Below are 15,241 nucleotides of genomic sequence, written 5' to 3'. Positions count from 1 at the left end.
CAAGCTAAGTTCGATCTAACGATTGAAAGATATTAGCTTGGTTGAATCAGGTTTTTCATCTAACAGTGATTATTGAATGCTTTGTTACCAAGGTAACTTGGATTGCAAACCCTGATTTGAAAAACTATATAAAGGAGAACTCTAGCAACTGGGAAAACTAATCCCCACACCTCCTGTGTGTTACTAGTTGCACAACTAGAGTCGATTCTCCTTTAACCTTAGGTTTCTTCTCGAGACCCTGTAGGTTAACGACTTGAAGACTTCATTGGGATTGTGAAGCCAAACCCAATTATTATCTTTGTAGTTGCGTGATCTGATCTTGCTGTTTATATCGTGTTGAGTGCATTTGAAATAATTGGCTCGAGATTTTATATCACCGATAGGCAAGATAGAAAAGTAATCACAAACAAACTTCATCTCATCGTTTGTGATTCCACAATAACTTGTTTCAGTAGTCGATTAAGTTTATTGTGAGGTGATTGATAATACTAGGATGTTCTTCGGGAATATAAGTCCAGTTTATCAATTGGTTCATGTTCACCTTGATTTATCAAAAGACGGAACAAAAACTCTTGGGTATTTCTGTGGGAGACATATATATTCAATCTTATAAACTTTTCTGTGTGAGACAGATTTGTCTATCAAGTCTTCGACTTTGGGTCGTAGCAACTCTTAGTTGTGGGTGAAATCAGCTAAGGGAATCAAGTGCGTAGTATCCTGCTGGGATCAGAGACGTAAGGAGCGCAACTGTACCTTGAATCAGTGTGAGATTGATTAGGGTTCAACTGCAGTCCAGTCCGAAGTTAATTGGTAGTAGGATAGTGTCTGTAGCGGCTTAATACATTGTGGTGTTCAATATGGACTAGGTCCCGGGGATTTTCTGCATTTTCGGTTTCCTCGTTAACAAAATTCTGTTATCTGTGTTATTTCTTTTCCGCATTATATTTTGTTATATAATTCAAATATCACAGGTTGTGCGTTAAGATCAATCAATTAGAATATCCAGCATTTGGTTGTTGATTTACATTGATTGGCACTTGAATTTTGGTCTTTGGTACCGTTCAAGTAACTCCTTTTATATTCAATCAGGCTCGCATATTTCTATTTGCTGATTGCGGATTAAATTAAGAGTTAGAGATATTAAACTCTTTGATTTACTTTATTATAGATTGAGTCGACTGTCTAGTTGATTCTCTGGAAAGTGTATTGGAGTAAGTCCTCTCATATTGCTAAACGCATTGTTGGGTGTGGTTGTTAGACCCCCACATTTTCATGGACAATCATCATATTCGTTAGCCATATTTATTATGGTAACACTTGTAGCTACAATTGACTTATTTGGGTTCATATAAATTTGACCGAAAGCCCCTTTAAATTATTAGTATATGGACTAGAATCTATAACCCCTAAATATATATTTCCTTTCCCTGATGTTTTTTCTATCTATACGTTAACAACTCCAACTTCTCTAATATTAGGTTCTCTCCAATAACAGGGTTGGATTATAAGTATCTGGTTTTTGTCTATGTTGGCATTTTGAGATTAATTTTTTTTTAGGCCTCTAAAATTCACTTCAATTTTTTTTCTTCGTTTCTTTCATAGTACACACCATCCGTACACAAAAGTGGGGCATTTATTTATATTTAACTTTATCATATACATGAATGAAATTTGTAAAAATTTAAGACATTGATCTGCAAAAGAATTTCAATCCAAATTATACATCTAACTTTAGACATGTTAGGTTATATATATGTATAGGTGTAGAGATGTCACGTTGATATATTAAGCGCCCTAAACTAAAAATAATATTAAAAAAATTTCTTTTTATGTTTACCAAAATATAAATCGCGATAAGACCTTTAAAACTTCATTTATTTTGAAAGTATATCTCGAAGCCGAAGGTTTCTACGAGGTCCAAAAGAACAAAGTGGTACTTTAATATCAGTTGAATTTATGAGTGAAGCTATCAATCGAAGCCCAATCAATGTCAAAAGAGAAAAAAATCATCGAATAGCGATGATCAAGCTAGAACTAATAATTTTGTATAAGTTTTGATATACTTCAAAAGTTAACTAAACTCGAATACAAACCAGAAAAATAGATGTTAAAGACTAACATAAAGGTTATCAAATTCTATGGGGTTAGTAAGGATGGCCATGGTGAGGGTACGTCAATCCCAATTACTTTCCCGTTCATAAAAAAAATCATACCCACCCCGTAACCTATACGAATTATGGAAGGGCGGATATGGGGAATACCCATGTAAGGCGGGTTCCCGTAGGTTATCCATGATATTAAGTGAATACATAATTTTGTTTGTAATCAGAACTTAAATATAACGATTTGTCTATAATCATAACTTAAATATGATGATTCAACAAAAAAGATAACCTAAAAACAACACAACTAAAATATTGAGTTCAGAAACCCATCTTATACCGTGACAAAGAGAAATGATTAATCTACAACTGACTTTCACTCTTTTAATTTTTTAGTTCCTCATTCTTAAACATCTTCTTCCATGTTAACCATGTCACCTTTTGCTTCGATTTTTCTATTCTATATTTTAGAAGATGTATCTAAATGAAAAGACGAGGTACCCAAAAATACCACAATCATTTTTGTTTCAACCTATAAGTCCGATACCAAGTGTGATCTTCTATGAACAAAGTCGAGACAATACAACAACTTGATATTCACTTGACAATAGTTACCGTACAAGACCGATTGACTATATGATCAAAGTCAAGTGATTATGATTAACGTACAAGCGTATTTACCTTTAGTTATAATAACCAATTATAATTGCGGAAAATAAAAGTAAATAAGACAGCAATATTTTGTTAACGAGGAAACCGCAAATGCATAAAAACCTTGGGACCTAGTCCAGTTTTGAATACTCTCAGAATTAAGCCACTACACAAAGTACAATGCCAACTTCGTATAGTTGAGACCAAGTAAACTATCCCTAGTTACTTAGGTCCTTCAGTATCCATGCACCTACGACCTATTGGTCACGCACGTGAATCCTAAGACAGAAAATCAATCTTGAGTTGCTTTACCGATGTAAAGTCTTAAGCACTCAACTCCTTTTGATCGTCTTCCCAACAGTAAAGGAACAAAACTGTTTGGTAACTACTCCGATAATATTTTAGAAAAAGATTTGTTGAGTTATGACAAAGGCTCTTCCGTTTAAACAAGTAAACTCCTTTGTCGGGTAAGATCAATCCAAATCAATAAATTAGATTCAGATTCACAACTGTCAGATTCGGATATTGAAGAATACCACCAAATGATAGGTTGCCGATCTAAAAAACTTCATGATCATATAACTTTATTCTAAGTCGGATCCCAGTCGATCAAAATATGTGCACAAATCACGAGATACGAAAACCAATCAGAAAAATCTTCTTGTTCTACAAATCTTCAATTGCCTTCTTATTTACCTGCGCAACACAAACTAGAATCCACTTATAATCGACCACACACAAAATGAAGTCTGTTAACAATAGATGATCACAAGTTGTCTTTAAATCTAAAAACAGTTATAAAGATCCCGTCAATAGTTTGATCTAGTTTGAGTGACCCTTATGTCAGAAGAGAAGGCTCTCAAGAATAATCGAACTAGGTGCAATCAAAGTTTCAACAACCGTTAGTCAATTAAATCAATAACCGAATACTAAAATAACAATGCAATTATCTAGTTTCCCACCAACGGTACTTGTAGTGCTTGTTAATCCCACATAAGTCTTTAAACGAGAGGTTGTAAGAGATTTCACCTAATTATGGTACTTTCCTCTCCGGATAAAATTTGTTTGGCTTTTAGGATAGTGTTAGAGCATTGCTCGGTCGAACTCACAAGTGTTTCTATCTCAAGCTTGTTGTCAAATTTAGTTGTCGAAACTATATCTTGATTTCTAGTCTACAATTAGTTAAATCTCCGATTAGGATAGAAGATGTAGTTGATAAACGGACATCGCCGTAGTCATTATTGCGTTTTACCATTTGAAGGCGAAGATTTACCGAAGCTTTTGGAGAAATTTCTCAATAAAAGGTAAGTGAAGAATGAACCACATATATCTCAAGTTATATTCATCTTTTTATCTTTGAGACGTTGTCGCGTAACTAATTAGACTATCGTAAGCATATCAAGAATTTCGAGTCAAGATTCTTCTTGTAATTAGTCCTCGAAATATATGTGACTAAGCTTAATGAACATTTCATAATTGATGAATTTTCGGTTAAGAACAACTTATTGTTCGCAATCAAAATCATGATTCAAGATTATCATTCGAAAATAGCCTGGAACAGTAATATGTGTCACTGATGTTATTCAGGAATGTTTCGAATCAGTTTAGAGAGAAATATAAAACTACTATAAATTCGGATATAAGACAGTGTACATATCAGTCTTACAAACTAGGAACACTGTTATAAGTCTGAAGCCGTATTACATGTACTCAGTACACTGGCAATGTAGATATATGTCAACAAACATATGTTCGGTACACATATTAGTATGTGCACCTTTATAAGTCTGTGAATCGTGAACCCGAATCGGTACACAAACCAGTACGCATACTAGAAAGGAATTGTTGGTTACAGAACCGTTTTGGTATTCATACCGGTACACGTACCACAAAAGTTCTCATCGGGACTCCGGAATATGGCTATTATTAAATGGTATCCATACCAGTACGCATACCACAAAAGTTCTGTGGACTCCAGAACTCGTTATGTTCAAATGGTATCCAAACCAGTACGCATACCGAAATAGTTCCGTGAACTATGGAACTCGGTTATGTCTTAAGGTTTACATACCGGTACACGTACCGTGACATAATTTTTCACGAACAGGTTAAGTACTTTTACTTTGTACGCATACTTACCATGTCGATTAAATTCATTTGCACGTAAAATTATTTCTCCGAGATAATTAACATTTGAATAATGTTTATTTATATTTATAAAACACAATATACATATTTGATTACATGATTGTGTTTCGAGTTAAGTGTGTATGTAAATGCTCAAGCTTATATTTCAGTTGGCTAGCTTCGGCTAACCATTCATGAGCGTGTCTTATGGATGGTTCAGTTATGGTTCATCCTAACTAGAGTGTATGTCTTGATTATGTAAATCAGATTCAAAGATACATCTAACGGTGGAGATTGTTTGCTTGGTTCCAAAGCTATCTTAGCTTAAACCTAAAGCAACCTATGATTTGAACCTCAAAAAACTGGGATCTTTGAATCCTGACACTACTTTTTGGTGTGTCCTAGTTGGTACTCGAGTCGTCCTCTCCAGAAACCCTTTTAGGGTTTAGCGACTACAAAGACTTCGTAAAGCCAGGTCCGGTTATCTTCTCCTGATAACTCGAGTATCCTGATCTTGATCGATTGTTGAGCTGCTCACTTGATCAAGACATATAGTAATCATCAAAGTTATCTTCGTCTCAAACTTTGTTGATGCCACAAATTTTATACTTGTGAGGTGAATAATAATCTAGGATGCACTTCATGTTGCATAAGTTCGGATTTTGAGGTTAGACTTGCTATTGATTTCCATTACCTTGATTTTTGATCAAAAAATGGAATCATATATGTGACGCCCAACCTAATCACCTGCTTAGCTAATAATATTACAACTAATTGAAGCATCAAATCTAGATTAATGATCTTAAGAATCTCAGTTACATAAACTAATCCCAAAAACAAACCCATACGCTCTGATATAACACAAATGAAGATCTCTCAAGTGATATGAATATAATAATGTGTTGTTTAACAGATAAAGAAAGAATACATGCATAAAAAGGTAAACAATCATCTTCAGTTCGCTAAAACGTTAAGCTACGAAAACGGATATCTTCGCGCGCACCATTTCTTCTGATTACTGAAACTGAAGTGGGAACGAGTGAGCACATCATCCCAAAGGGGTGCCCAATAAAAATATATAACTCTCAGGAAATCACTAACATGCTATTAAAAGACAGAATAGTTAAAGTACAACAGTGAAGGAAATCAGTTAACACTTTCACTTTCACACTCAACTCGATACGTAACATCGAAATACGACATTCAAGAAGGAAGGTAGAAAGATAACATGTCATAGCACAATCAACATAAGACAATCAAGTATGGTATGCATACAAATGATTTCCTCAGATAATATATAATATAATATTCGCCACGACATCTCGCCTAGTAGGTAATATTTTCCACGACAGCTCGCCTAGTAGATAATATTTGTCACAACATCTTGCCTAGTAGAGACAGAAATTTATTATATAAAATAAAAGTAATAATATTCGCCACGACATCTCGCCTAGTAGATAATATTCGTCATGAAATCTCGCCTGGTAGAGACAGAAATTTATTATATAAATTAAAAGTAATAATATTCGCCAAAACATCTCGCGTAGTAATGCTTAGCGAGGAACTGTGGGGAACCACAGACACTCCTCGCGGGGAAACCACACAACGCATAACACACACATACATCAAAGTACACACAACATGGTGTTGATTGTGGTTTTTAGCTTAGGGTTAAAATTGTAAAACCTTACATCTGATGTGACGTCACTCTGAAAGGAAATGGAGCCATGAGTGTCCACCTCTTCACTGGCACATTTATTGAGCAACTCAATATTTTCTTATGAAATTTACCCAGAATGGTGCATGTGGCAACAATCCCAAGTATTCTGTAAATTTTGGCACCTTACCTACATTCGATTAATATAAGTTTCTTTGAATGCTTCTTGTGCTATGTTCCCCGGCTGAACCCTTAATATTGATATGACATGACAATTTGTGTTCACTCGCAGCAGAGTAGCACGAATTTCCAAGTATCAAAGATGAGGTCTTTGCATAAGGTATTCAAATCAGAAAGCATGCTGCTCTCTGGAAATGAACTTTAAAGAACTATGTGTCAACACATAGAATTCAATCAATTACTTTTGCGCCTTGCGCAGTATACCATACCTTGCTTGTCGAAAGTAAACCTAGGCAAACTAGGTAATTAATCCGCATGGATTAGTAGGTGCAAAACCTTGCCCGGAATCAGAAAAACAGGGAGCCGCAACAGCAAAGGGAGGCGTGGCCATGCCTTAGGCCAGCTGGCGCCACTTTCCATTGGCCACTCCCCATCCTAAACCGGTCCTACTTCCCTCGACCAATCAGGTCGCCTTAAAACCGCCACGCTCACACCAGTTGTGGCTGGGCCCATGCCTACAAGTCCCAGTTTCCATCGACCAATCAGGTCGCTCTAAAGCCGCCACACTCACGCTGGAAGTGTGGCCACACCATGTTTGGCTGGCCTTCCCTTTTTCGACCAATCAGGTTGCTCTAAACCTGCCACAACTTTAAAAGAGGTGTCAAGATGTCGTCATACCATGTTGGCTTCCCAAAACTGCGTCAACATACTAACGACATGCCAAACACGCCAAAAAGCATGCCAATCGCACATGCCAAACGGTCATGCCAAGTGCACGTGCCAAACATGCCACTTACCGCGTCAACATGCTAACGACATGCCAAACCTGCCAAAACGCGCCATAAATAGCACCCTACGTGCTAACCTACCTCCTGTTCGGGGCCAACGCCATGATAAGCTCAAATTAGGGTTTTGTAGTCAAAAAGCACGACTCTGCATTAACCAAAACCCTAATTTTCGCAATACAAATTATGCCACTTCGGACCCACAACATGCCACGAGCCGTGTGGGGCCCAGAAAGCCCTAGAAATCGCGCCATATCATAGCCACCCACGACAATCCTTACTCCTTTGGTCGTTTCCATACTATGGCCTTGCCATAGTTCCTTTGGCATAGCTATGGCACCGTTTGCACAAAAAAGTTTCGTCATGCCGCGACCGCATGCCACACGCACCAATTAGGGTTTCGACATGCCAAGCCCTAATTTAGGCAAAGTTGTTACGCCAACCAAGCCAAGTAACGTTTCCCAGAGCGTTGGGATTGATGTGGCAACATGGCCAATGTTGCCACGCCATATTTGGGTCTAACACTGATGTGCCAAAGTCTAGCGGCCATGGCTACACCAGGCGCTACTTCGTGCCACTGGCATGTGCTAACTATGCCAGCCACGCCACCATGCCACAGTCATGCCGCACGTGCTAAATAGAGTTGCGATATGCCAAACCCTAATTTAGCTAAAAGTTGCCATGCCAACTGGGTCCAGTGACTCTCCTGAGGCCTCAAGATTTACTTAGCAACAAAGCCAATGTTGCCAGAAGCCATATCTGGGTCTAATACCAATATGCCAAAACAGCTGCCACGACTACGCCACCGGCATGCCGCTATGCCATGGCTCCGCCAGGCGGCACTATGTCAATGACGCCACTTCGCTATACAACAAGATGCTGCCATAATCAATGGCCGTCCTTCCTCATGAGATGCAATCTCAGCCATCCAAGTTCGCCACCGGACTGACAGACTTGTGGCAAGTTTCAGGCGACCAACTGCCTAAATCTAGTGGCCATGGCTACGCCAGGTGCCACCTACATCACCGTGAAACTGGCATGCACGAGCCATGCCAGCCATGCCACATTGCCACTGGCGTACACCAAAACACCACCGCGCCATTATCAGGCGCCAACACAAGGAATCCATAATCAACGGCTACCCTCCTTCATGAGATGCGATCTCATCCATCGAAGTTCACCACCGAACTGACAAACCTGCGGCAAGTTTTAGGCGACCCTCCAAAACGAGCCTAATAGCATTGCATGCTATTTTCCTGCGGTAAGTCCCTTGACTTTGACTTGCCAGACGTAGCAAAGTGATACATGTTTTCCACGAAAACACTCGAGACATCAAACGTGTCACAAACTGGGGGATGCTCATCAGGGTATTGGTCTGGCGGTTTACAGCATGCGGCGTGCAATGCGCCTGTTATAAGAAAGTATCATGAAGCAGGACAATTAGTGGTGTTAAAAAGTAACGGTGTAAACGGATTCACTTCCTTCATCATCGAAGCATAATGACTGACGGTTACACGTTACTCCATTCTTCCACCACTCAATCGTTTCCACTTCCTACGAGACCAGGGTACGTTTCAATATGACTTGTATAAATAGGCTTCACCTATTTTCACCAAACAACAAGTTTTTGGGTCGGCAACAACACAATATCTAGAAATCACCTGGTAGCTTTCCATTCTGCTTGCCAGTTCTACTTTCAGATACGAGTCATAAACAACCACACCTTCAGAATCAACTATTCTGGTATCAACACTCTCTTCGCTTCCCTCCTTAAGACCAACCCTTCTCCTTCACTTTGTGACCGAAGCAAGCCTGAAACGACCATTTCTTGGTTTAGGCCAGGATTGTACAGATTCATCTCTCGAATCAAAAGTACCCCCGTGCAGTGCATTGTTAGGGTATAGATTCATTTCTCATCCACACACCCAAATTTACCAAAATCAGCAGAAACGGTTTTCACCCACAAACAACTGGCAACCACAGTGGGAGATTAATCTCTCGGTTGCAAATTCAACTCTCAATTCCGTCATCCTACCTGTAAAATGCAATGCTTCGAAGCGCGTCGTGCAAGAAAAGATGGATTAAGAAGAATTACGTCTGGGGACTAGAGATTCTCCGCCTTACCGTGGATCGACATAAAGATGTTCCACATACAATAAAGGATGTTTGGGGACTTCTCGCGGATAGTAGGGCGTCACATAAAGACTCGGATTTATTCCCTGAAGATTCAATTTTGGTGAAAGACCCTAAAGTGAGTAAGTTTTGTCAGACAATGTTTACACGATCTATTGTTGGGGTTTTCACATTTGCGATGGAAGCCGGTAACCCAATCATCCCAAGATTTCATACATTTCCTTTTTTCGTGCAACATTCACGGTTTCACAATTTTCCCGAATGACCTTGCTACCTACATTCTCAATTCAGATTTTGACATATTGATGGATCAAAGGGCCATTATTCCATAATAATCCAAAAACTCTTATAAGAAACAATCATCTATCAGTCCAAAAGCCAGAAAACCAAACCATAAACTAGGCGTTTCTTTTGCCTTTCAAAAAAAAAAAAAAAACCCTAAGAAAAGGAAGTTCAGAAAATAAAAACATTCAAGGAAAATTGCCTAACAACGACTCGTTCTTCTTGGAGAAAATGTCCTTCATGCTTTGGAGAGCCGCCTGTATCAGCTTCAACTCCTGGGAGAACTTCTCGACTTCTGCCTCCTCTTGATTAATCAAATCCATGGAAGGACCGTCAACCGCTTCAGCCTGCAACCTTTGGATCTCAGAAATACCTTCACAGAACCAGGAGATGTTGAACTCAAAGCCCACACACATATCCCGGTGAAACTTCCATCTCGAGATTATATCTCTGGAAACGGTATGGCCAATCACGTTGAACATATCATGAATTGAAGATAATGTTTCTTCCACCCGCTTAACCAACCAAACCGGCTGGTGATCTTTTTGGTTGTTGCGATATGACCATACCTTTCCCTTATTCTGGTATACAACTCCGCATACTTAGCTGGTACACTGAAGCCTCCGACCAGCACATGATCTTCATGAGGAGTCAAAAATGGAGGGTCGAAAGTGGCGCCTGCAACTGATTCCGCGACCAGCAGGGATTCCTTGGCAACAATCGCACCTGCAGCCATGGGAGCATTTTCCGTCATTTGAAACGTAGCAGCATCTTCACGACGATCAATCTCCATCTCCGGGTTGCTGGCAGGTACGACTTCCACGATTGGAGACAAAACCACGCCTTCATCACGACGAATCTCCATCTTAGGGTTATCTTCGATGGCCTTTTCCCGTGATAACACCGATTGAGTATTTATTTCGAATAAATAAATGGCCTAAAAAAAAGTAGGGCAAACTCACCGACTCATTTGTGGGACCACTGGAAGAAGACTCGCTATTTCATTCAGAAGTGCTCCTCTCATCACCGAATATCGAAATTTCTTCCTCCTCGGATTCTTCTTCAAGAGATTCAGTCTTGTCGCCTCCTTCCTCAAGAGGCGCCGCCTTTTGGTCGTGGGCAAGTCTAGCAAAGATATTCGAGTTGTCAAGACCCTGAGGAAAAAAAAAAGGAGTTAGTGACGAAATGAAAATTTGTGTAATTCAGCCAAGTCAGTGAGGGAATCATACACACCTGCGTGTTGAAAGAACTGAAAGTCACAAGAGCCGTCGAGTCCGATTGGAAGCCACCTACACGATTTTTCGACCTTTGCTCTTTTTTCTGGGGACTGTCTGCATCTGAGCTAGAAGATTTTCGCTTGCCCGAAGGAAGCGGTTTCAACAATTTATGCTTGGCTATAACCGCAGAGGAAGGTCTTCCACGTGGATTTGTCACAACATCTTACACGAACTGATGAATGGCGAGAAACTCATCTTTACAGAAGACATTATATTTGGGAGTCGCCACAGGTTTTCGTTCTGAAATCAAGAAGGGAAGACTTTTACCCGGTGCAAAGACGTTGTAATCAAGAATGGCGGGTAGCAATTCATCTGGAGATGTCAGTGGGCGACGGAATGGGACTCCCTGATCAAAGCCCATATGTCGAGCATCCCTGTCAATGTTGTAAGAGACTACTCCGCAAGATCCTCTGAAAAAAGATGGCACATACCCAGGTATGCATCTTTGCAAGAACACAGTTTCTCCAGTGCTCATATTCTCGTCAGCAGAATGCAATATCATGTTCGGTGCGGAAGCAAAAGTGTTTGGTTGAACTATGGAGGTGTGAACCAGAGCCCAAGGATGAAAGTTAACTGCATGCGCGTTGTCAAGAAAATCAATGAGATTTGAGCCAGGCCTTGGACGCCTATCCAACCAACGGAGTATCCTAGAGCCGCCATATATATCCGAAAATGAGGTTTTCGGGTTAGGAGCGTAATTTTTGAAATGCTCCCACAACCATGCTTGGAGAAAGGCGACATGGATATACGAGTCTACTTTCATGTACCCATTAGAGACGTACATGTCCGCTACTAAACAATCCAGATGGGTGTACAAAGAGCCAAGAAACAAGCTGTCGATGGGAAGAGCAACGCCTTTTGCTAGTTTGATAGCAAATTTGATGAGCTTCCGTCTTATCTCTTTTTTTCCAGAACCATCGTTAAAAATGTTTCTGGATAACCACAGAACTAAAAATGCAGCAACATGAAGTGTATCATCCAACACTTGATCCAACTCCGGCTCATCAGGGAACCACTCAGACACCCACCAGTTATAGAAGCACTTTTCCTCATAATTCTTTCGAACATATCTTGTCGCTTTCGTGACCAAAGCGGCATGTATTTCTTTTTCTTCCTCAAACAAGACAACGTCAAGTTTTTCAATTATTGAAAGACTCAACAGAACGACTATGCTTTCCAAAGAAATAGTCATCTCACCCCATCTACATATAGCGGTGTGAATTTCCGGATATTATCTGGAGATGAAAGTAATCAAGCCTGTAGCGTCTTTTCTGATTTGAAGTGTTGCAGAAGCCATGACAGCATTCACGATTTGCGCTCCAGTCAGATTAGCTCTTACATGGTCTCGACTCATCATGAACTTCATCCATTTGTCAAAAGAGCGCAATGGACTATGACAGATTTTGAAGTCTATGGGAGAAGCCAAATATTCTTTCTTCTGAAGGAAAAACCTCATTATACGCCCTGGACAGACTGATTGGACTTCTCCATCATTTTATGAATCAGTCAGAAGAATTTGCACGAATTTGGGATGGGTCCTTGTAACCGTAGCAGACTTCGTAAAAAAACTCATCATCTGTGTTCGTCTTGGAGTTGTTATTACTTCTCGATGCGGAAGCAGAACTGCTTTCAGGTGACATCTCAACAAAATTCCTTATGCTTTTAAAGTAACTACAACGAAGCTAAAACATAAAAGTTACTACTTTGGAGAAAACCGTTCATGAGGATTTTGTCAGAATCAAGTACGATGATCAAAAATACATGGCAAGTTTTCTACGGGAAACTTTGTTTGGCCACAAGTCATAACACGCATAGCCAAAAGGAGCACGCATAGCCAAAGGAGTGGGGAATGATACTCGCTTCAACAAGCCATGTTTTGTCGCGGGAAAACGCGCCCCTAGCCAAAACCGTGTCTCGCATCAGGAAATATACTCTCGGCCAAAGGAAGAGTGGGTCCCACCGCAGAAGTTTTGTGCACGTCCACAAAACGAAAAGAAAACCCTAGAGTTAGATTTTCATGGGAAAAGAATTAATGGCATCCACCGTCCGTGCACGCCTACTTTGCATAATAATTGGTTTCCTTATTATCAATGTGATGGCTAATGTTACTACAATACCGCTAGCAGAGAAGAATCATTCATATGGAAATATTTCTACGAGTTTATGGAAGATATGCCTATGGCTAGGGTTTACACCAACAACAGAAGAGCAAACAAAAAGAAGAAGCACATAGATATGTACCTGGAATATGCTCGCCTGCTTTATTGCTACCACTCTGCCGCTAGCACCAAGACGTGGAAACAAAGCCAATGATACGAGGTAAAGAGGATAAGTGACGCCTTTTATAGGCATAAAACCTTTTTGGAGTTCGAATGGAGGAAGGTTTCTTATTTTGGGCTATATACGGAAAGAGGCAACCGGGCCCGTGCTGGCAAAGCTTCATGGCGCCAACAGGCCGTGACCAAGCTAGCGCCAACATTCTGCGTCCAAGACAGAGCCACACCCAAACCTGCACCATCAGTTCGCGGCCAAACCAACGCCAATAGTCCACGCCTTAACCAGCAGCGCCATTGATCATGCCCTAGCCAGCCAAAACAGCGCCATCTACCTTTCGTACCCAGTCAACGCACGTTCCGCGGACCAAGTTGCAACGCTACCTCTGCCGATCAATAGACAAAGCTACAACACTGATTCCAACACCCCATGGCCAAGCCGAATTTATGCAAAGCCTCCAATGCAAGGATCACAGATTCTTCATGCCTCCAATGCAAGGATCACAGATTCTTCATGCCTCCTGAAAAAGGTTAGCCAAATCTTCCTGACAATCTCTTCATGACTTTCCGTTTCGATTCTATCCTTGTCTGTCACCATCTCATGCTTACCCCGCAAAAATGCCACTGTTCCGAGCTAAGCAGGGGACTTAATGTTGATGGTGGTTTTTAGCTTAGGGTTAAAATTGTAAAACCTTACATCTGATGTGACGTCACTCTGTAAGAAAACAGAGCCATGAGTGTCCACCTCTTCACTGGAAAATTTATTGAGCAACTCAATATTTTATATGAAATTTACCCAGAATGGTGCATGTGGAAACAATCCCAAGTATTCTGTAAATTTTGGAACCTTGCATACATTCGATTAATATAAGTTTCTTTGAATGCTTCCTGTGCTATGTTCCCCGGCTGAACCCTTAATGTTGATATGGCATCACAATTTGTGTTCACTCGCAGCAGAGTAGCACGAATTTCCAAGTATCAAAGATGAGGTCTTTGCATAAGGTATTCAAATCAGAAAGCATGCTGCTCTCTGGCAATGAACTTTAAAGAACTCTGTGTCAATACATAGAATTCAATCAATTACTTTTGCGCCTTGCGCAGTATACCAGACCTTGCTTGTCGAAAGTAAGCCGAGGCAAACTAGGTAATTAATCCGCCATGGATTAGTAGGTGCAAAACCTTGCCCGGAATCAGAAAAACAGGGAGCCGCAGCAACAAAGGGACGCGTGGCAATGCCTTAGGCCACCTGGAGCCACTTTCCATGGCCACTCCCCATCCTAAACCGACCCTACTTCCCTCGACCAATCAGGTCACCTTAAAACCGCCACGCTCACACCAGTTGTGGTTGGGCCCATACCTGCCGTCCCCAGTTCCCATCGACCAATTAGGTCGCTCTAAAGCCGCCACACTCATGCTGGAAGTGTGGCCACACCATGTTTGTCTGGCCTTCCCTTTTTCGACCAATCAGGTTGCTCAAAACCTGCCACAACTTTAAAAGAGGTGTCAAGATGTCGCCATACCATGTTGGCTTCCCAAAACCGCGTCAACATACTAACGACATGCCAAACACGCCAAAAAGCATGCCAATCGCACATGCCAAACGGGCATGCCAAGTGCACGTGCCAAACATGCCACTTACCGCGTCAACATGCTAACGACATGCCAAACCTGCCAAAACGCGCCATAAATAGCACCCTACGTGCTAACCTACCTCATGTTCGGGGGCCAACGCCATGATAAGCTCAAATTAGGGTTTTTTAGTCAAAAAGCACGA

This window comes from Papaver somniferum, chromosome 9 (genome assembly GCF_003573695.1).
Source record: "Papaver somniferum cultivar HN1 chromosome 9, ASM357369v1, whole genome shotgun sequence".
In the NCBI taxonomy this organism is placed as follows: domain Eukaryota; kingdom Viridiplantae; phylum Streptophyta; class Magnoliopsida; order Ranunculales; family Papaveraceae; genus Papaver; species Papaver somniferum.
Note: the sequence above shows the minus strand (reverse complement) of the source record.